General features: G+C 50.4%; 1 long non-coding RNA gene across 1 annotated transcript in view; it reads left to right on the forward strand.

The window, feature by feature from the left end:
• LOC144894288 (uncharacterized) overlaps positions 1-22,762 on the forward strand; it is a 37,626-nt gene that overhangs the window by 1,235 nt on the left and 13,629 nt on the right. The window lies entirely within an intron of this gene.

Below are 22,762 nucleotides of genomic sequence, written 5' to 3' on the forward strand. Positions count from 1 at the left end.
CCGCTCCTCATCCATCTCACTCTCCGTGTCACTCTCATCACACATACACTCCGACGTGCATTCTCGCTCGCACTCGGTATCACACTCGCGCTCCGACGCCATTCGTACATGCACGCCGTTCACCTTCACACACCTTTTCCTCACACACGCACCATTCTTTCTCACACCACGCACCACGGACCTCCCACCAACGCCCGGGTGCTTTCTCGATCCCAAGCGCGCGAAAATTCTTTTTGCGCCAAACATTCTCCTGAAAAACCTCCCCGCACAATATACAGCACGACTCACCTGGGCGCTTCTTCTCCTTCGCTCCAACACCACCTGAAAACTTTCATTGGTGTTAATAAGCACAGCATCATGATGCAAATCCAGACTTTGTGCATTTTCCATTTCTCCCTGCCACGAGTGCTTTTCTACATCTGTGGTCTCTCCAATTCCAATTTCCACTACTGCTTCGAATGATTCGATTTGAATTTCTTTTTTCTTTCCCTCGACGACCGCTGGTCCGAATAAAATTTCCTTTTCTACCTCGGCGGTTGCCGGCTTTCCCATACCCCGGGTCGCGATCTCTACCCCGGTCCACCCGGCTGTGCTTTGCCCTACCTCGACCGTCGGCGCCCATAAAATGTTGTCTTCCAATTCAGCCTTCCCCGTGTTCCGGACATTTTTTTATCCAATTTGACGGTCGTCGGCTTTTCTACATCTCGCGTCTTGTCCCTTATAGCCCTGGTCAACTTGGCTACCCTTTTCTCCACCTCGCTCTCTGCGCGCTCGTCACGCTACCTCATCACGTACCACCGCGACCTTTTCGCCCGACTTGCGCCTCATGTCCTCCATCATTTTTTTATTATCCCTTCTTGCGTCTGCTATCCGTTCTATTATCCCTGGCTTCCTCCCTCAATTTCTCCCGATCACACCCGGATTCATCTGACATGGCGTCCCTTTTCCAATTATATCTTGACTCTTCCATAAAGGCCCTCATTTGTGCCAGAAAATGGACCCAGCCCATTGGTGCTGCGGGCTCGGCTATCGCCGTCATGTGCGGGAGGCCGCCATTTCGTGTCCCTGCGACCCCCTCTACCGCATTCTCATTGCTCTTCTCCTCCCTCTCTCTCAATTCCTCCCTGGGGTCCTGGGTTGCCTCTAAACCCTCTTTTATCTCCCCTACCGGCATCCGATCGCCTTGACCATCCATGGCACGACTCAATTTGGATGTTAAACAAAAAATTTCAGCTGCTCCAAATTTTGACCAAATTTTTTCGATGGATTAAAATTTTGGTTCGGGTCCAAATCCCACTCCCCGACACCAATTGTTATGGAACCGGAGCACGGCACTCCCGTTAGCAAGGGGGTGGGGGGTTAATCCCCTTGACTTGTTAAGCTGGCCGTCTCCGTTCCTGGAACTACCCCGCTCCTTTGTGGGGTGGGATTGGCCAAGGTGATTGGTCAAGGGATTCCCGGACACCTCCGCCAATCCCTCCACAAAGCAGGTGGATGGCCCCGCTCGAATCCCGGACAAGATGGAGTTTGCCGAGCGGTTTAGCAATCCGGAATCCGAGCTGTTAGCTATGGACTACTCCCACCCGGGCCGCAGCGTGGTTGGATTGCGCCGAGCGAAGCGAGCTGCGACTCGGGCCGTTACCAAGAGACTAAAGCCGATTAAAAGCGGTTCGGCCAAAATCGCGCCACAGATACTCAATTGAAAGAAATCACGAAAGCGATCGGACGAGAATGAAACCAAAGTAAGAAGAAAGAACACAGGTTTATTAACTAACTATAAGGAAATGAAAGGGGCGAGTATATACAGGAAATGGAAGGAGCAGAAGGACACAGAGCAATTATTCTTAAACAGGCTTACTTATCCCCAGGACAATACAGACAGAACAAACTCACGTACACGAATGGGAATTGCAGGCAGGAATGGCTGGAAGGATGAGAGGGGCAGACGGTCCACAGAGCTGGCGGGCAGGGAGGTCCGGGGATCGCGGCACGCCGTTGGTGTCCCGCGTGCACGCCCTCGCTCAGGTTCAGCGGTGAAAACCCGGTCGTCAGCGCTGGTTATTACTCAACTCAACTACAGCTCGTCTCTCGCAGATTATCTGAATTCTCTCTGAATTCTACTGCAGCACGTCTCTGACTCAATTCAACTGCAGCATGTCTCAGCTCAGCTGGTGTCTCTTGGTTCTTCCTCCTCGGTCATCTCTCTAAGCAGTCCCTCCTCTTGCCTTTTATCGGCCGTCACCGGATCAAACCGCGGGTTGCGAGGGCACGCCTACCGGGTCGCTCACCGCGGTGCTGGTTGGCTGGTCCGGGCTGGCTGACTCCACCTTTGATGACGAGTTGGTGCCACGCCTGTGATCCGGCGGCTCCTCCCCCCTTCTTCTCTGTTCTTGGCCTCGTGCGCAATGGAGTTTTGGCGGCTTAGGCTGGCACTTTGAAGAGATGATTGGGGAAGTTGAAGGGGACCTATCTTATTTGATTAATGCAACGTAGAGTCAAACTATTGGAAACACAGCCTTACCTGAAACACATAATAATGAAATAACTACGAAGAAGGCCTAAGGTTCGCTACGTGTTGCGATGTGGACTAACTAGGGGACGACCTTTGATCTTTACAAGAAATGGAGGTATTTACACAAAGAGAATTATTTACAAAGGGGTATATTTACAATTTACACAGTGCAGGGTTCTCAAAACCCCAACAATATTATATATATATATATATATATATATATATATATATATATATATATATATATATATATATATATATTGTTGCGGATATGAGGACTGTATATTTTTTTGATTGTGTGAATTATTATTATTGTTTATTCTGCGCCCCCTGCCTCCGGAGCTGTGTAAAGGTAAAAGGGCATCCCATAATTAGTCCACAAGCATACACGTCAGCCAATAATAGAATACCCCTGTTCAATAGTTATATCTTATTCTGTGTTTTAGGGTAAGGCTGTGTCTCCCATTAATAGAAGTACTCCATTGCACCAAGTGAAAGAGATAGATTCCCTTCATTCCCATTCCCAAAACCTCCATTCCCCCTTTTCGTCGTTTGGCAATTACCTCCCCTCCAATAACCGCCATTGACCACGAGGCAGGGTCGGAGAAGAAAGGCGTGTCTCCACCTCGTCATAGAGGGGAGGAGTGAGCCAGCCCCACTCGACCAACCACGAGCCAGGGGTTTGGCTAGAGAGGGCGGAGGAAGAGCGATCGGGGAGGTTCGCAAAGGTTGAGGGGCGGGGCCTATATAACCCACAGCGCGACGCTCCCCAAGCAGTCGAGCTTTGAAGAAGAAAGAGAGGCACTGAGAGGAGGGAATGAGCAGGCGTGACCGCAGCTAAAATCCGGAGCGCGACGCTCCCAAAAGAGAAGCTGAGACAAGCTTTGAGAGAGGAGCTTTGACCGGCAGACAAAAGGGAGCCCAAGCCGTTGAGAAGAGAGAGGGTCCAAGAAGCAGAGCTGAGTTGTGTGGTTTTGGTCGTCAGTGGTTGCGTTGTGGTGGTCAGTGGTTGCGTTGGTTGCGTTGAGTTGTCGGTGGTGAGGAGTGATTGGACCAAGAGAACATAGAGAACATCCAAGGAGAGGACATCCCAGAAAGCACAAAGCCTGTTGTAATCCTGGAAAAGCAGCGGCGGCCACAGCAGCAAAAACACCCAACAGCCGCTTGGGGCCTGGACGGCGGTTTTGAGCAGGGCCGCGAAGGAACGGCGGCTGCTAAACGCGCCGATCGTGCTGCACAATACAGCTCCAAGCCATCCTCTCCTTCCAGCCAACTCCTGTCATCATTCCCCGTGTGAGTCTGTCTTTTGTTTGTTCTGTCCCGGGGTTAATTAAGACTGTAGGTAAGCTAGTATTTGCACTGTGTCACCTGCGTCTTATGTGTTGTAAATAAACGTGACTGCTTTCTTTTTGCTTATGTGTGTAAATAGTAAATAAATTTAGTAGTATTTCCAAACCTTTCTTTGCCTTCGTCTTCCTCTTTGCATTCGTCGTTTTAGTCTTTTCCAGATTGGGCAGCTGCGGTGCGATACGGCCAAAGTTTGGGGTGAATCGGGTGAGTTGGGGAAGAAACGGGGGAACTGTTAGGTCGCGGTAATACACCACCGCTCGGTCAATATAACATCTAACCGCGACAGTAACAATTGGTGTCTGGGAGTGGGATACGGACCCGAAGCGCGCTTAACGCGCTCAAAATTACAAGCTGCTGGAAATTTGTGTTGTTTTACAAAAACCCGAATTTTGAAATCGCGCCATGGCTGGTCAAGGCGATCGGATGCCGGTGGGTGAGCTAGAGGAGGGGTTAGGAGTAACCCAGGATCAAATGGAGGGGAGCAATGAGGAGGCGGTTGAGGGAGTATCAGATGCACAAAATGGCGGCCTCGCGCACATGGTTATTGTGGCGCCAAATTTAGCCGCGCCCGTGACCATAGCAGCGCCGCCGATGGATTGGGGCCTATTTATGGAACAAATAAAGGCGCTCATGGTCCAGACAAGTGAAGACCTGAGGAATGACTTGGGAAACCAAATGGGGGTAATGGGGAACCGGATGGATGCTCAGGGTGAGCGATTGGAGGGCCAAATGGGGGTAATGAGGGACGAAGCGAGGGGTACCGGTGAGGGGTTAGACAAGAAATTTGGGAAGTTAGACAATAATTTTGAGGGGTTAGACAACGGGATAAAAGAGGTGAAAAATGGGTTAATGGGGTTAGAAAATAGGATGGAGGACAAATTGCGGGAAATAGGGGAACAATCTGCCCGGGAAATCAAACGAATGGGGAACCAGATAGAGGAGGTGCAAATCGGGTTAGAAAGTAAACTGGATGCTCAGAGGGATGAATTGGGACAGATGAGGGTGGCATCTACAAAAGAGATGGAGGAGATGAAAGAGGGGATACGACGAGGTGTAAGTGAGGAGGTTTCGGGGCTACGCGAGGAGGTAAAGCGAGGTGAGAAGTGTATGGAGAAAGAGGTGAGAAATGGGACGGCTAGGATACAGGGGGGAATAGAAGATCTGACGGAGGGAGTAGAACAGCTGACAGTCGGACAAAGGGAACTAGCGGACCAAGTGGAAAAGAACACTGCAATCATCGGGGGTTTAAAAGCGACACAAAAGGACATTAAAAACGAATTAATAGCAACACAAAAGGAATGTCAGATGGTACGTGAGGGACTGACAATGAGGTTGGATGAGGTGACAGAAGTAATGGAGACAAAGGACCGGCAGGTGAGGATGCACATAGAGACGGTCACGGTAGCCTTAGAGGACGAACTTGAGGAGACGCACCGGGAAATAAGAGAGGTGAAGCAAAAATTAGAGGAAGTGGAAGAAGAGGTGAGTGAAATTAAGAAGGGACGGACAGAAACTAAGAGGGAGATAAAGGAGGAAGTAATGGAATATGTACAAGGTCGGTGCTCAACTCATGATGTGCTGCTCACTAACCAAATAAAGAGTTTGCAGGTGGCAAAAGAGGTGCGGAGACGAGGTGCCAAGGTGAGTGGCGAAATATTCGGCAATGTATATGATGTGAGGAAAGCTTCAGTCGGCTTGGGGGTTGCTATGGATCCGGGTGTTCGTGAGAGGCCGTTGGTGAAGTGTGTGACAGGTCAGGTGTGCGAAAAAAGAGGTGTGCGAGAATGTCCGACCATGGGGTGTGTGAGGAAAAAGTGCGCGCCGACCAGTGAGTGTGCTGTCGAGAGTGAGTCGGTAGTAGCGCGTGTGCGAGGGAGCACATGGAAGCGCGGTGTGGGGAGTGTTACGGAGGAAGTAACGAAAACGTGTGCGCAAGAGGATGCGCGAGAAAGGTGTGTAACGGACGGGTGCATGGGGAAAGCGCATGCTGTCAAGAGTAAGGGGGAATGCACGCCTGTGGTGAGTGTTACAGAGGATGTAACGAGAAAGTGCACGCCTGTGGTGAGTGTTACAGAGGATGTAACGAGAAAGTGTACGCCTGTGGTGAGTGTTACAGAGGATGTAACGGGAGAGTGTGCGCAAGAGTGTGCGCGAGAAAGGTGTGTAACGGACGGGTGCATGAGGAAAGAGTGTGCTGTCGAGAGTAAGGGTGAGTGCGCTGTCAAGAATGGAGGTGAGAGTAGTGAGAGTGGCACGGAGCGTGAGTTGGTTGTGACAGGTGAGCGAGGATGTACACCTGGAATGGAAGGATGCACACCTGGAATGGTAGAGCGTGTGTGGGAATTGCACACTTGAGTTGGTCGTGAGGCACGTGGTTGGGTGTGCGGGTGAGAGCACACCTGTTATTGTCACAGAGGAGGTGACCGAGGAGGGGGCGCGAAGAGGTGTGTTGGTGAGGTGTGCGAGCGACGAATGTGTGCCAAGGTGTTCGGTGGTCAGGTGTGTGACCAAGTCGGTGAGCGGAATGAGTGTACCGAGGTGTGTAAGGAAAGGTACGAGGAGCATGGGAACAGCTGGAGGTAGTAGCAAGAAAGGGGTAGCGTATGCGTGTGAGCATGCAGGTGAGGCATCGACGGTAACCGGGTTAGCGGTTAGAGCAACTTTTAGCCGAATCGGGCCCTCGGTGCGTGCCGGGCTTCGCGTGCCGCGAGAACCGGCGGGGATCCGAGCCACGGCGGGTTCGAAAGGACCGCCGTACGCGATCCACGCTGGGCCTCGCTTGGAACGGCCGCGTCCGTGCTCCACTAGGCGGAGCGGGCAGCCCGATAGGAAGGGTCGTCATGGCGACCACTTTTTGTGGAGACGTGCCGGCAGGTTGAGATCGGGACATTGGATGGCTCCACGCCGAGGTGGTGCGTGGGATCTCGGCCCGCGTAAGCCCCCGTCCCTGCCCCGAATGCGGGACGTATCCAGCCGCTGGCACAAAACAACCCGCATTCATTGCTCGGCTGTACGAAGCCGAGCTTTAGAAGGGAATTGGCGCACCGAGAGGATCTAATAAGTAGACGGGTGATGAGGATAGTGTTTTGGCCCCGAAATTAGAAAAAGGCAAAATTTGATGATTGGTACGGAGATTAGCAGTAAATGGCAAATTTTTGATTTGTTGGATTTGGACGAGTGAAATTGATAATAGGACCTCCCCGATGTGGTGGGATGGCAAATCCACCATCCCTCACAGGGGGGGGGCAAAGGAGCACTAGCTTATGGGGTTGATGGCAGTGAAAACTAGCCCGGGTGGGTTAGGATATTGTGTGTAGGGATCTAGCGAAGATGACATTAGGTAACGTTAAGGTTAGTTAGTGACAAGGATACCTGTAGAGGGGACGCAGGTAGATTAGTGTGGATGATAATGACGTGGGAGCGCAATAGTTTAAAGGGACGACTGGGAAGCACAAGTTTCAGAGGGGAGTAGTTAGATGAGATGATGCCGTGTGTGTGAGGATTGAACAGGTGTGATTGCACAGGTGTGCAACTGAACAGGTGTATGGAGCAGTGTTTGAGTGATGGTAATGGTGAGGTGTGTTGTGTTGACCAACTGGTCCGGGAAGGAAGGAGGGTGCAGGTGGCACCAGGTGTGAGTGCACAGGTGTGCACCAACAGGTGTGTGGAATACATGGAGTGTGGAATATATGGGGTATTGGAATGGATGGTCGTGGAGTGAGTATGGTGGAAACGATGGAGTGGAGTGGATGGTGCGAAGGTGTGAATGGGGGAAGAGTGGACCCCCATCACGGACACCCGGGGCGGGTAGTGTAAGTGTTAGGTAGAGGGTATAGGTAAATTGTGGTTGGATATTGGCATCTGTGGTGCGGGTGAAAGAATGGTCTTTGGATGGGTGCATTAGTGTTGTGGAAATGGCTGGGCGTGTAGCCTGTTAGTGTGTGTAGTTGGTTGGGCGCTCCACCACTGTGAGGATGTCGGCCAGGTGAGGCCGCAGGTGGGCTCTGGGAGCCGGTAGTAGTTGTTGTGGATGGGGCCCGAGGATCCGGAGGACGGACCCGGGTAGCCCAGTGCCAGAGGGCACCGAGTGGGGTGACAGAGCCAGGAGGGGCTTTCCCCAGTTAGTTAGGTTAGGGTGAGGAGCTAGGTAAGCTCGGGTGGCAACTGCAGTGGTGGAGGTGTGCAGGTGGGTAGACCTGCTGGGAGAGCTACACGTCGCAGCCCAGAAATTGTGCGAGGGCACCGGGAAATGAATCGGGGGAGTGAGACCCCAAATTGAGAAGCACCACAGTTTGGTCAATGGGAATTGGTTTTTAGAACCCATAGTGTAAGTTGGCCAATGGATTGGCAGGGAGAGACTCCGGGTAGTGTAAAGTGTGTTAAGGTCAATTAGAGGATAGTTAGGATTGGAGTCTCCTCGCACCATCTGCATCCACTCACCTGAGGTGACAGGAACTCCACACCATGCCATGTTTTGATTATTTTTTACTGTGCAAATGTTTGGATTGTGAGACGCATCATGACGTGGGTGTGACATTGTGCTTGATGTTCCATCTCTTCCTCCTTATGAGGATTGATGATGAATTGGGTAATGGCAAATTTTGGTTAGAGGGATTGTGGTGACGATTTTGGTATTGGAGAAATATGGGGAGACGAGACATTAGCGACGAATTTGTAAATGTGTAGATTTTGTACATATGGGGTAAGGGCAAGGGTAGTGTAGGTGACAGGGGGGTGACGTACGGTAGGGACGAGCTTTCTCACTTCGCTCTCCGTACGCATTTCGCCTTGCATTGCCTTATTGACGTGTACCCTTGTGACCTTACCCCTCGCTCATTTCTCTTGTCCCCCTTTTGTCTCCCACATGACCTGTGCGCCATGGGGCGCCGAGGGGAGCGTGCGTGAGTCGTCCATTGTGCGCCCGGAACTCTCAGAACCAGCTGTCTGCATCGATGCACCACATTATGGACCACATGTCTGTGGCCGAGCACCACTTATGGACCCCATGGGTTGGGGCATGGCCCCTCTGCTGGAACCGGCCATGAGGGCCCGAAATCTTGCTGGCGGGCCTTGGCCACAGGGCACCGATGCCCCACAGGTAAACCACACATAGTCGGCCCTGTGGGCCATAAATAAAGAAAATAAAATGGACACGTTGGGCACACTTTATTGCAAATAGGCCGCCAGTAAGAAAATGAAAGAAAGACAACAACTGGAAGACAATAATAATAACCAGCAGAGGGAGCCGAAGAGCAAGAGACACCTGCAGGGTTAGGGGTTGTTGTTTTTATTTTCATGAACCATGGTGACTGCACCGATTGGTGCTTGGGTGTGTATTGGTGCGTTTTTGGGTGCTTTAATGGTGCATTGATGCAGAGCAGACTGTCTCCCCCCCCAGAAAGAACAATCACAGGTCCTGGGTTAGTCTTGTAAATAAAAATAGCGTCATTGTAAATAATGCTCCCCACCGTCAGTGTGTAGTTTGAAGACCATTCCGCAATTCGGTTAACTGTGGGCGTAAGTCTGTTAGGCAGGGTGCAATGGAGCAGCGGGACACATTTATTTATGTTTTAAAAACTGTAGCACTCCGGGTCAGGTTAAAAGTAGAGGGAACTACACCTACGTGTCACACTAAATAAAAAAGTTGTAGGCCCGGGCCGTGCCTAAGAGGAGGAGGGTGCAGTGTTGCGGCTATGAGGACTGTATATTTTTTTGATTGTGGGAATTATTATTATTGTTTATTCTGCGCCCCCTGCCTCCGGAGCTGTGTAAAGGTAAAAGGGCATCCCATAATTAGTCCACAAGCATACACGTCAGCCAATAATAGAATACCCCTGTTCAATAGTTATATCTTATTCTGTGTTTTAGGGTAAGGCTGTGTCTCCCATTAATAGAAGTACTCCATTGCACCAAGTGAAAGAGATAGATTCCCTTCATTCCCATTCCCAAAACCTCCATTCCCCCTTTTCGTCGTTTGGCAATTACCTCCCCTCCAATAACCGCCATTGACCACGAGGCAGGGTCGGAGAAGAAAGGCGTGTCTCCACCTCGTCATAGAGGGGAGGAGTGAGCCAGCCCCACTCGACCAACCATGAGCCAGGGGTTTGGCTAGAGAGGGCGGAGGAAGAGCGATCGGGGAGGTTCGCAAAGGTTGAGGGGCGGGGCCTATATAACCCACAGCGCGACGCTCCCCAAGCAGTCGAGCTTTGAAGAAGAAAGAGAGGCGCTGAGAGGAGGGAATGAGCAGGCGTGACCGCAGCTAAAATCCGCAGCGCGACGCTCCCAAAAGAGAAGCCGAGACAAGCTTTGAGAGAGGAGCTTTGACCGGCAGACAAAAGGGAGCCCAAGCCGTTGAGAAGAGAGAGGGTCCAAGAAGCAGAGCTGAGTTGTGTGGTTTTGGTCATCAGTGGTTGCGTTGTGGTGGTCAGTGGTTGCGTTGGTTGCGTTGAGTTGTCGGTGGTGAGGAGTGATTGGACCAAGAGAACATAGAGAACATCCAAGGAGAGGACATCCCAGAAAGCACAAAGCCTGTTGTAATCCTGGAAAAGCAGCGGCGGCCACAGCAGCAACAACACCCAACAGCCGCTTGGGGCCTGGACGGCGGTTTTGAGCAGGGCCGCGAAGGAACGGCGGCTGCTAAACGCGCCGATCGTGCTGCACAATACAGCTCCAAGCCATCCTCTCCTTCCAGCCAACTCCTGTCATCATTCCCCGTGTGAGTCTGTCTTTTGTTTGTTCTGTCCCGGGGTTAATTAAGACTGTAGGTAAGCTAGTATTTGCACTGTGTCACCTGCGTCTTATGTGTTGTAAATAAACGTGACTGCTTTCTTTTTGCTTCTGTGTGTAAATAGTAAATAAATTTAGTAGTATTTCCAAACCTTTCTTTGCCTTCGTCTTCCTCTATGCATTCGTCGTTTTAGTCTTTTCCAGATTGGGCAGCTGCGGTGCGATACGGCCAAAGTTTGGGGTGAATCGGGTGAGTTGGGGAAGAATCGGGGGAACTGTTAGGTCGCGGTAATACACCACCGCTCGGTCAATATAACATCTAACCGCGACAGTTACAATATATATATATATATATATATATATATATATATATATATATATATATATATATATATATATATATATATATATATATATATATATATATATATATATACAGTGGATCCTTGACTTACGAGTGCCCCAACTTACGAGTTTTTCGAGATACGAGCCGTCGCTCGGGCGGTTTATTGCTTTGAGATGCGAGCCGAGATCTGAGTTACGAGCTTTTGCCACCCGGTCACGTGGTTATCTTGCCGTGCAAGTACAGTATCTGCCGTATATTGCTGCATTTTTGTTTTCGCATGTTGGTTATTTTGAGTTTACGCCACCAGGTGGGTTCTGGTCACGTGGTTATCTTGCCGTGCAAGTACAGTATCTCTGACGTATATCGCTGCATTTTTGTTTTCGCATGTTGGTTATTTTGAGTTTACGCCACCAGGTGGGTTCTGGTCACGTGGTTATCTTGCCGTGCAAGTACAGTATCTCTGACGTATATCGCTGCATTTTTGTTTTCGCAGGTTGGTTATTTTGAGTTTACGCCACCAGGTGGGTTCTGGTCACGTGGTTATCTTGCCGTGCAAGTACAGTATCTCTGACGTATATCGCTGCATTTTTGTTTTCGCATTTTGGTTATTTTGGAAAATTTCTTAGTTTTAACCATGGGGCCTAAGAAAGGACGTATATAACGGCAGAGGAGAAGAGCATGCCAGGCCACAACTTGTTCAGAGTGCCGGCGATAGCTCGCCTTCTCTTTGTGGAAAACACGGTACTGAGAAGAAGAAGAGGATGATGTGCTTGGATATAAAACACGCAATCGTCGAAAAACATGAGCGAGGTGTGCGTGTTGTCGACTTGGTGAGGCGGATGTGACGGCAGCTGAAGATTTTATTATAACTGAGAAGAAGAAGAGGATGATGTGCTTGGATATAAAACACGCAATCGTCGAAAAACATGAGCGAGGTGTGCGTGTTGTCGACTTGGTGAGGCGGATGTGAAGGCAGCTGAAGATTTTATTATAACTTTTGCCGAACTGATAGAAGCCGAACGATACATCCCCCAGCAAATCTTCAACTGTGACGAGACAGGGCTCTTCTGGAAAAAGATGCCGAGGAGGACGTATATAACGGCAGAGGAGAAGAGCATGCCAGGCCACAACTTGTTCAGAGTGCCGGCGATAGCTCGCCTTCTCTTTGTGGAAAACACGGTGAGATCCTTAACATCCAACAACTAATGGGACGCAAACGGGGCGCCCAGTTTAGCGGTACACACATTGATGAATCACCCTGCCTGTGATTCACCCATGACAGGTTATAGCTGGGTCGGGATTCAAACCCAGGCTGGACAGTTTAGACTTTAGAGTCAAGTGTGCGTACCTCCAGTCCAGGCCATCCTGCCAACTTGTATGCTGCATACAGGTGAAATATAAAGCGCGAGATATTTTTATATATACTGTATATTTTTTAAAAAATTGGTGTGGTTTTTGGCGGGCTGGAACGGATTAATAGCATTTCAATGCATTTTAATGGGGAAATTTGATTTGAGAAACGAGCAATTTGAGTTACGAGCTCGGTCACAGAACGAATTAAACTCGTAAGTCAAGGTTCCACTGTATATATATATATATATGTATGTATATATATATATATATATATATATATATATATATATATATATATATATATTGTGTTGCGCTTTTTAGAACCTTCACATGTAAATTTAGTAGTAAATTCCCTTATAAATAACCCCTGTGTACATTTCCCCTTAATTGGCTGTTAATTGAAATAATTGCACCTTAGTTAGTCCACATTGCAACACGTAGGACACCATAGGACCTCTCAATAGTTATGTCATTAGTATGTGTTTCAGTTAAGGACCTGTTCCCAATAGTTGACTCTCTGTTGCATCAAATCAAATAAGATAGGATCCCTTGCGACATCCCCATGGCCTCCTAAAAGCGCCAGGACGACGGCGTTCGCCGCTACTGCTTTGGGCGGTTTTCATTCGCATCATTTTCCCCGCAAGACTCCATTGCACACGAGGCCAAGAGGAGGGGATGAGCCGTAGGATCATGGGCATGGCCCACCTAGTCACCAAAGGTGGAGCCAAAGAGCCCTTGCCAGCCAACCAGCGCCGAGGTGAGCAAACCGGTAGGCGTGGCATCGGAGTTGGCGGCTTGAGCGCACCACGCGCAATATAAGCACGCGCGCAAGCCTTTTTCAAGGGGGATGCGTGATCCAGCTGAACCGGAGAAGAGAGAAAGACGTGAGGGGGTGCTGATATTGCGACAATAAACCGAGACCCTCTAGGGCCCTATTGTCGCCGGTTGTGAAGACGCGGAGCTGGCGGCTGCGGTTCGCTCCGAGCCCGGAGCGTGAACCTCAATGCTTACCGCTGCCTGGATCCTTCTCTCCCTGACGCATCCTTACCATCGGCCTGGACCATTCGCTCCCTGAGCCATTCCTGCCTGCAATTTCCCTTTGTCGTGTAAGTCCGTGGTCTGTCCTTTGTGTTGTCTGGGTATAAGTTAAGCTTGTTTTAAGAAGTGCCCTGTGTATCTTCTTCTTCCTCTTCTGTAAATTACGTTCGTTTCTTCTCTTTCTTTGGTTTGTTGTACATAATTAATAAATACCTGTTCCTCCTTACTTTGGTTTCTTTCTCATCCAACCGCTTTAGTGATTTCCCGATTGAGTACCTGTGGCACGATTTTGGCCGAACCGCTTCGCAATCGGGTTTAGTCATTCTTAACAGCTCACACCGCAGTTCGCTTCGCTCGGCGCAATCCATCAATTACGCTGTGGTACGGGCGGGAGTATTTCCTCGCTGACGGCCTGTGGTAATACTTAGGTATTAAGACTAATTGGGCTTACGACCCTACGTACCATCGGCCAGAAGTGACGTCATACTTCCAGGACCGGCAGAGACGGCCAGCTTAACAGGACAAGGGGATTAACCACCCCCCCCCCCCCCTCCCTTGCTAACGGGAGTGCTGTCCCCCGGAATCCGTAACAATATATACATATATATATATATATATATATATATATATATATATATATATATATATATATATATATATATATGAAGGAGCCCGGGCTCCAGCATGATACGGACAAAATGATGGCAAGGCACAAACTCGTCCGAGAAGATATTTTTTCTCAAAACCAACTCGGGAACACCGAAACTCTGAAAAGCCCGTTTATCGGGCTGCCTTATAAAGCACAACCAGAAACCGAAACCGAAAGCCACGCCTCTCAGGCGAGGCGTGCTTCGGTGGTCACGTGATCAACAGGTGTAGCTTATTATACCCGCACGCGCGGCACGCTTTGGTGGTCACGTGACCAGCCACTCTGGCGCCGTGGTTCCCCGCCGGTGACGTCACCGGCTGGAGCAAGGAGATTCTGATGCAGGTCTCGCTTGGGGGACCCATGGGTCGCTACACACGCCCCCCCAGAATGGACTTGATCCAGGAAGGTCAACCTGAGGGGGATCCGGATGACCCGACCGAAACGACCCCTGGCCAGTCGCGGGGGGGGGGGGGGGGTCCGGTGTGGTGGCGGGTGGTCGGACGGGGGGCGGCCGAGGGGCCGGGCAAGTCCTCGGGGGAGGCTGCCGAGGTTCCTCGCGGGCCTCCCGAGGTTGCAGTTCGCGGGTGCAGTGCCGAGAAGGCTCGAGCGGTGCACGCGAAAAGCGGGTGAGCCAACCGAGGGGCTGGTCAAGGCCTCGGGGGAGGCTGCCGATGTTCCTCGCGGGCCTCCCGAGGATGCGGGGCTGGTCAAGGCCTCGGGGGATGCAGTGGACGGGGGGCGGCCGAGGGGCTGGGCAAGTCCTCGGGGGAGGCTGCCGAGGTTCCTCGCGGGCCTCCCGAGGTTGCAGTTCGCGGGTGCAGTGCCGAGAAGGCTCGAGCGGTGCATGCGAAAAGCGGGTGGGCCAACCGAGGGGCTGGTCCAGGCCTCGGGGGAGGCTGCCGAGGTTCCTTGCGGGCCTCCCGAGGATGCAGGGTCGGAGAGGTAGTTGCGGTTGTAGTTGTAGGTGCGCGAGGGTGACGAAGCAGCCGTGCCGCGAACGTCAGTGCGCGCGAAGGTGACGAAGCAGCCGTGCCTTCGGAGGGTCTTGGAATAGGTTCGCCCCTCCGGTCGTAGAGGAGGAGCCGAGCGCGGTGCGCGAACCTCATAGTCATGGCCGTCGTCGTTACCGAAACTCCGGCATGTCGAAGCCGCGTTCGAAACTGCGCCCGAAGCCGTGCGGGAGAAGCCGGCGTCACCAGCCGAAGTGGCTTCCCTGGCTAGGGCGTGCTTGCCGTGTCCGTTCGCAGCCCCCGCATCCGTACGGGGGCAGTCAGGGTTGCGTGTTCAAATCACGTCGGGGTCACCAGTGAAGGAGCACGGGCTCTAGCATGATACGGACAAAATGATGGCAAGGCACAAACTCGTCCGAGAAGATATTTATTCTCAAAACCAACTCGGGAACACCGAAACTCTGAAAAGCCCGTTTATCGGGCTGCCTTATAAAGCACAACCAGAAACCAAAACCGAAACCGAAAGCCACGCCTCTCAGGCGAGGCATGCTTCGGTGGTCACGTGATCAACAGGTGTAGCTGATTATACCCGCACACGCGGCACGCTTTGGTGGTCATGTGACCAGCCACTCTGGCGCCGTGGTTCCCCGCCGGTGACGTCACCGGCTGGAGCAAGGAGATTCTGATGCAGGTCTCGCTTGGGGGACCCATGGGTCGCTACATATATATATGTAACAATATATATATATATATATATATTGTTACGAATTCCGGGTCATTTCTTATTAATGGATATTATATTAAAGGTTGTTGTGGTTAAAAGGGTTAGGAACCCTTCTGGTAAAAATAAGACGAGAAACGGGCTCGTAAACCGGAAGAGAAAAGGGAGACGAGGTCCGGGAGAAAGCGGCCATCTTCTTCTTCCTCGCCGAGCTCCGACGCGCGCTGAGTCGATCTTGACCGGCTTTGGAACGCGGAGTTTGCAAAGCCCGTCTGGCGAGAGGAGTTACCTGCGCGGGGTAATTACCGGTTACGCGTCAAGTTGCCGTGGGTTCCTGCACGGAACCAAGCGTCCAGCACCGTTCGCCTCAACGTCTACAAGGACGCGTACGGGAGGCGCCTGGGGCCTCGCGCGCTTTGCGAGCCCCGAAGCCGCGATCACGAGCACCGACCTCGGCGGGCTGCCGAGGAGGTGTCCGCTACAACAGCCGTTCCCGGTACGGGACGTGCACGGTTGGAGTACGCCAGCCAGGGGTCCGTTCAACCGCCCGTGTGCGGAGAAGTCGACCTTCCCCTTGGTCTGGAGGGGCCCAGAGACATTGTGAGGGACAGTGACTATTGAGGGTCGTGAGTGGTGCAAGGGGGGAAAATATATGAGATGGCCATCTTAGTAATATTGTTGATTGATTGTTGATTGTTGTTGATGGATTGAGAATATATTATTAATTAATCCGGATCCTTGGTGTGGGGTTGCTTATTGACCTGAATTGTTTGTGTCTTTCATATTGATTGCATTACGAAAGCGTATAAATCATATATCTTTCTGGTGGGGTTCCTCCCACGGTCCGGGGGGTCACCAAGACCAGGTAGTTACCGGGAGGACCACGTAACAGAATTGGGGGCTCGTCCAATTGAATTCCGGGATATCAAATTGTATAAAATAATAAAATAATATTTTTATTAATTAAAATTTATTAATTAAGTATTAATTGGTAAATTTTGAAGAAATTGTGGTAAAGTCTTGGGTGAAGGTTAACAGGTGTTAACGATAGGCACCATGGCGTTTGTGGCACAGAACTTTGCGGTAACCCCGAGTGAGGCACAGTTCCGAGCGTTACTAAAATCGGACCTCTTGAAATTGGCCAAACATTTAAACTTGGAGGTCCGAACTAATTTGAGGAAGGCAGAGTTGCAGACCGCGGTGATACAATCTAGGGTGGGATTAGGAACATGGGACGAGTTAGCCTGGGAATGGCTACCCGAAGAACCAGAAGACGTGGAGCTCCGGAAACTGGAGTTGCAATTACGGAGCCAGGAAGGGATCAAAGAAGAACAAAGGAAAGCAGAAAAGGAAAGAGCAGAAGAAGAAAGGAAAGCAGAAAAGGAAAGACCAGAAGAGGAAAGGAAAGCAGAAGAGAGGAGAGAAGAGAAACAAGCAGAGGAAAGGAGAGTGGAACGAGAACTCCAGGAAAGGTTAGAAGGGAGAAAAGCAGAGGAGAGGAGAGCTGCAAGGGAACTCTAAGCAGAGGAGAGAAAAGCCGAAAGGGAATTAAAGGAACGTGACATGGCGCTTCAGCAAGAAATTAAATTCAAGGAGCTGGAGTTAATGAGAGAACGGGGAGAGGTACCACCCTTGCTGACTGGGCCGACACCTAGCCAGAAAACCTGGGATGTGGGCAGACATGTGAGGCTGGTTCCACCCTTCAGTGAAAGGGAAGTCGCTAAATTTTTTCCACACTTTGAGAAAGTGGCTCGACAGTTAAACTGGCCGGAGGAGGCCTGGACCATACTAGTGCAAAGTGTGCTGGTGGGTAAAGCTCAAGAGATTTATTCGGCGCTACCAATGGACCAATGTGCAGATTATGAGGTATTGAAGAAGCACATTCTCAAAGCGTATGAGTTGGTTCCTGAAGCTTACCGGCAAAAATTCAGGAATGCCAGGTAGAGGGAGAGTGAGACCCATGTGGAGTTTGCCAGAGTGAAAGAAAACATGTTTGATCGGTGGTGTGAGTCAAAAGGAGTCGGGAACGACTTCGAAGCATTGCGTGACTTGATCCTGGTGGAGGAATTTCAACAGTGTATCCACGAGGACATCAAAGTGTACCTGCAGGAAAAGAAAGTACCGAAGTTGTGGGACGCAGCCACCATGGCAGATGATTATGCCTTAACACACCGGATAGGGGTCCACGAATCTAACTCCTCGCCTAGATTTCCGCAGGGGAGTTGTGGAACAGCAGGTGCGGAGAACGACAATACATGGCGGCGGCCTCGAGATGATTATGGGGACAACGCTGATACCCAAACTGTTCGAAATCAGAGGGCGACGGGCCCAAGCCAAACTTATTTTCCGGGGGGCCCGAGGCAGACCACGAGTTTTTCCTCCGGGCCTACTTGCGCTTTTTTGCAAGAAACCTGGACACTTGATGTCCAGTTGTTACCTCATGAAAAGGGAAAACCCAGAGCGGAGTCCGACTATTACAACTCCGAATGCGATGGCAAGCGTAAGAAATCGCCCACAGAAGAGTTACCAACCATTTATTTATGAGGGGTTTGTCTCACTCGAGGGAGACTTGACTAACCCAAGACCTGTTAGGGTATTGAGGGACACAGGAGCCCATCAATCCTTAATGCTTGAAGGCATTTTGCCATTGTCAAAGAGTACCGCAACTGGTGATAGTGTTCGGTTACAAGGGATCGGTGGCTGTGTTAGGGCCCCACTTCATGTCATCCATTTGGAATCCGATTTGGTGTCAGGACCGGTCACCGTCGGTTTACAAGCCACGCTTCCTGTAGAGGGAGTATCTGTGGTTATCGGGAATGATTTGGCCGGGGGGCAAATTTATGGTAACCCGAGGGTTGGTAAAGAGCACAGCAGGGAAAATAACACCACACCAGCTCGGGATGGTGACAAAAGTACCAAGTTCTTTGTAGGGGGACTGAACTTCAAAACAGAGGAAGAAGTTCTGACCTCTGTCTTCAACAGATATGGGCCGCTGGTGGAAGTGCGGTTGGTAAAAGACAGGGAAACGCAACGGTCAAGAGGGTTCGGCTTTGTCACGTTTGCAAGCACAAAAGACGCCAGGGAGGCAGAGAAGAATTGGAATGGTAAGGAGTTGGAGGGTCGGACCATAACAGTAGGGAAGGCATTTCGTAGGCGTCGAGAGGTCTACAGAAGAGGACAACTTGGCGGTAGAGTTGGTGTTGGCAGCGGCCGATATTACTATGGAGGCTCCCAGAGTTACGGCATCTCCTGAAAGAATGATTGTCAGAGCACTGGCCGAGACGGAGACCGCCAGTCAGGTGACTGCTGGGAAAAGGGGTCCCACCGTAACTGTTATGAGTCCGGAGAAGTTGAAGCACTCTATATACGGCGGAGCCGCCGAGCCTGGGCTCCTACATGGACTAACCGTGAACGCCACGTTCTTAAAGGTGTCCCGGTAGGGAACTTTCCTGCACGGACTAACCGTGAACTCCACGTTCTTAAAGGCGTCCATGTAATGAACTTTCCTCCCCGGACTAACCGTGAACTCCACATTCCTTAAGGCGTCCATGTAGTGAGTACTCAGCTGGGCCTCCCGAAAAAGTGCTATCGAGTTGTGTAACTTTGGGGCTTTGGTCACCACCCCTTAACCGTCATCCAAGAGAAACTAGAAGTTGTTGACGCTTGGTCCAGAGGGAATTACCTTTGGAATCTCTGGGGGTTTTGTGAAAGTTTGTTGCTTTATTTTTGAGATGTGATAATTGTGCCCGGGGGGAACTGATGATTTGGGGTGCGAGTTATTTTGGTTTGTTTATCAAAGTTGGCCTGCAAAGAAAGTTTTCGCGGTGTTCAAACTTTCTTTCTTGAAGGGGGGGAGTGTTACGAATTCCGGGTCATTTCTCATCAATGGATATTATATTAAAGGTTGTTGTGGTTAAAAGTGTTAGGAACCCTTCTGGTAAAAATAAGACGAGAAACGGGATCGTAAACCGGAAGAGAAAAGGGAGACGAGGTCCGGGAGAAAGCGGCCATCTTCTTCTTCCTCGCCGAGCTCCGACGCGCGCTGAGTCGATCTTGACCGGCTTTGGAACGCGGAGTTTGCAAAGCCCGTCTGGCGAGAGGAGTTACCTGCGCGGGGTTATTACCGGTTACGCGTCAAGTTGCCGTGGGTTCCTGCACGGAACCAAGCGTCCGGCACCGTTCGCCTCAACGTCTACAAGGACGCGTACAGGAGGCGCCTGGGGCCTCGCGCGCTTTGCGAGCCCCGAAGCCGCGATCACGAGCACCGACCTCGGCGGGCTGCCAAGGAGGTGTCCGCTACAACAGCCGTTCCCGGTACAGGACGTGCACGGTTGGAGTACGCCAGCCAGGGGTCCGTTCAACCGCCCGTGTGCGGAGAAGTCGACCTTCCCCTTGGTCTGGAGGTGCCCAGAGACATTGTGAGGGACAGTGACTATTGAGGGTCGTGAGTGGGGCAAGGGGGGAAAATATATGAGATGGCCATCTTCGTAATATTGTTGATTGATTATTGATTGTTGATGGATTGAGAATATATTATTAATTAATCCGGATCCTTGGTGTGGGGTTGCTTATTGACCTGAATTGTTTGTGTCTTTCATACTGATTGCATTACGAAAGCGTATAAATCATATATCTTTCTGGCGGGGTTCCTCCCACGGTCCGGGGGGTCACCAAGACCAGGTAGTTACCGGGAGGACCACGTAACAATATATATATATATATATATACATATATATATATATATAGATATAGATATATAGATATATAGATATATATATATATAAAAGAAGCTGAGTTTCTCCGTCCGAAACGCTTTATTCTAAAGAGCTTCTGCTGTCGCACAATGACACAAATGGTTCCGTTGGAAAGGTAATAATTGAGTGACTTGGAAAAAACACTTGTTCTTTTAATCACAAACTTGCCTCTTTTAAAAGCCCGTATTTCTGGAATTGAGGAAGAAGAAGCGGGACCTCGAGCTTTAACGTAGCAGTCTTCCAACGATAACATTTCTTATTCTACGACAGCAGGAACCATTTACTATAACATGGGAGAAGCACACAAACAACAGCGTGTTATAAAATGTCCTTTTTCGCGCGTTTAATAACATTTTACATCCTCATTGACACTCACAGATCGGCATGCAATAATTAATATTGTAACGAATGTGGAAACGTTACAATGTGAACGTTACAAAAGTATGGTAACACCCTGTTAATGTAAATAATGGTCGCAGCCGTCCTCCTAGTTAATTCCATGAAACTTACACGCAGGTCACGATATATCTTTTAAATAGTGTATTTCCTTATTCCATGTAGGCTAAATATGTGTTTCCCACTAGATTGACTTTGCATTGTATCAAACAAAATAAGCGTAGGCCCTTCCAATTTCCCCAAACATCTCCGCTCTCCAAAGTTCCTTTCAAAAGGGGAGTTGTTTTCAATCCCGCAGGCCGCCATTGCCCATGTGCTAATGTCGGAGAAGAAAGGCGTGTCTCCACCTCGTCATAAGAGGGGAGGAGTGAGCCAGCCCTAACAGCCAATCAGCACCGCGGTGAGCGACCCGTTAGGCGTGCCCTCGGAGCCGGCGGCTTAATTCCGCCCGAGGTGATAAAAGCGACTGTAAGGGACTGCTTTACCAGATGACCTGGGAGATGAGCAAAGAGGCGGCACCAAGAGGAGCGGTGAGATGCGAAACGCTCCAAGCCAAAGAGGAGAGGCACTCGGCAAGGAAACCAGCTTTGGAGAGACGCGCTGAAAGGAGGGAGACGGCTCCACCACAAGAAGAGGAGCAGGTGTGCCGAACCAGCGCGTGACGTCTACCGCAGCGGATACGCGACGGAGGGTTTTCCCGCCAAAACCGCGAGGAATTGAGAGCTGCTGCCTCCGACTTTGCCTCCCTCTCAAGCAATCCACCTCAAGCCCTACCTGCCTGCAATATCCCCTGTGTAAGTGTGAACGTCCTGTCCTGCTCGTTGTCTTGGGGTTAAGTAAAAATGAATAGTGTAAGTTAACGATTCGCTGTGTTACTGCTTCTTCCATCCATTGCTTGTGTGTGTATAATAAATCTGTTCTTCCTCCGTATTCTTCTTCTTCTTCTTTTTCATTCTCTTTCGGTCGCTTTAGAGGTTTCCCGATTGAATATCTGTGGGGCGATCTGGTCAACGTCGGGTGGAATCGGGTTCTAATCGGGGAGTAACTGTTCGGACGCGGTTAAAAACACCACCGCTCGGTCAATATAACATCTAAAACCGCGTCTGTAACAATTGGTTGTCAGGAGTTGGATTCGGACCTGGGACTAAATTTGTTAGGCCCAAATTTTGGAACACCAATTGTACTATTAGAGTAACAATTGGTGTCGAGGAGGGAGATCGGACCCGAAATCGGACCCGAAGCACGCTTAACGCGCTCAAAATTACAAGCTGCCGAAATTTATTTTGTTTTATAAAACCCGAATTTTGAGATCGCGCCATGGACAATCAAGGCGATCGGATGTCGGTGGGAGAGATAGACAGGGTGGAATCGACCCAGGACCTCGGGGAAATGTATGTGGAGGAAAGGGAGGAGGAGAAAAATAGCAATGTGGTTGCGGAGGTTTCAGACGCACAAAATGGCGCTCTCGCGCACGTGGTTGAGGGGGCCACGGTCGCGGAACCAATGAGCACGGCCCAAATACAAGCCTTCATGGCCCAATTCATGGTGGAAATGCAGAAAAAAAACGACAGTATGGAACAAATGGAAAACAGAAGGAGGGCCGATAGTGAACAAATGGAAAACAGAAGGAGGGCAGATAGTGAAAAAATGGAAAGCAGAATTATGGGGCAAATGGGGGTAATGGGAAACCAAATGGGGATAATGGGAAACCAAATGGCGGTAATGAGGGACGAAGCGAGGGGTACCGGTGAGGAGTTAGACAAGAAATTTGGGAAGTTAGACAAAAATTTTGAGGGGTTAGACAACGGGATAAAAGAGGTGAAAAATGGGTTAATGGGGTTAGAAAATAGGATGGAGGACAAATTGCGGGAGATAGGGGAACAATCCGCCCGAGAAATTAAACAAATGGGAGAGCAGATAGAGGAGGTAAAAATCGGGGTAGAAACCAAACTGGATGCTCAGAGGGA

Source organism: Myxine glutinosa, chromosome 11 (assembly GCF_964187855.1).
Source record: "Myxine glutinosa chromosome 11, kmMyxGlut1.1, whole genome shotgun sequence".
Lineage (NCBI taxonomy): Eukaryota > Metazoa > Chordata > Myxini > Myxiniformes > Myxinidae > Myxine > Myxine glutinosa.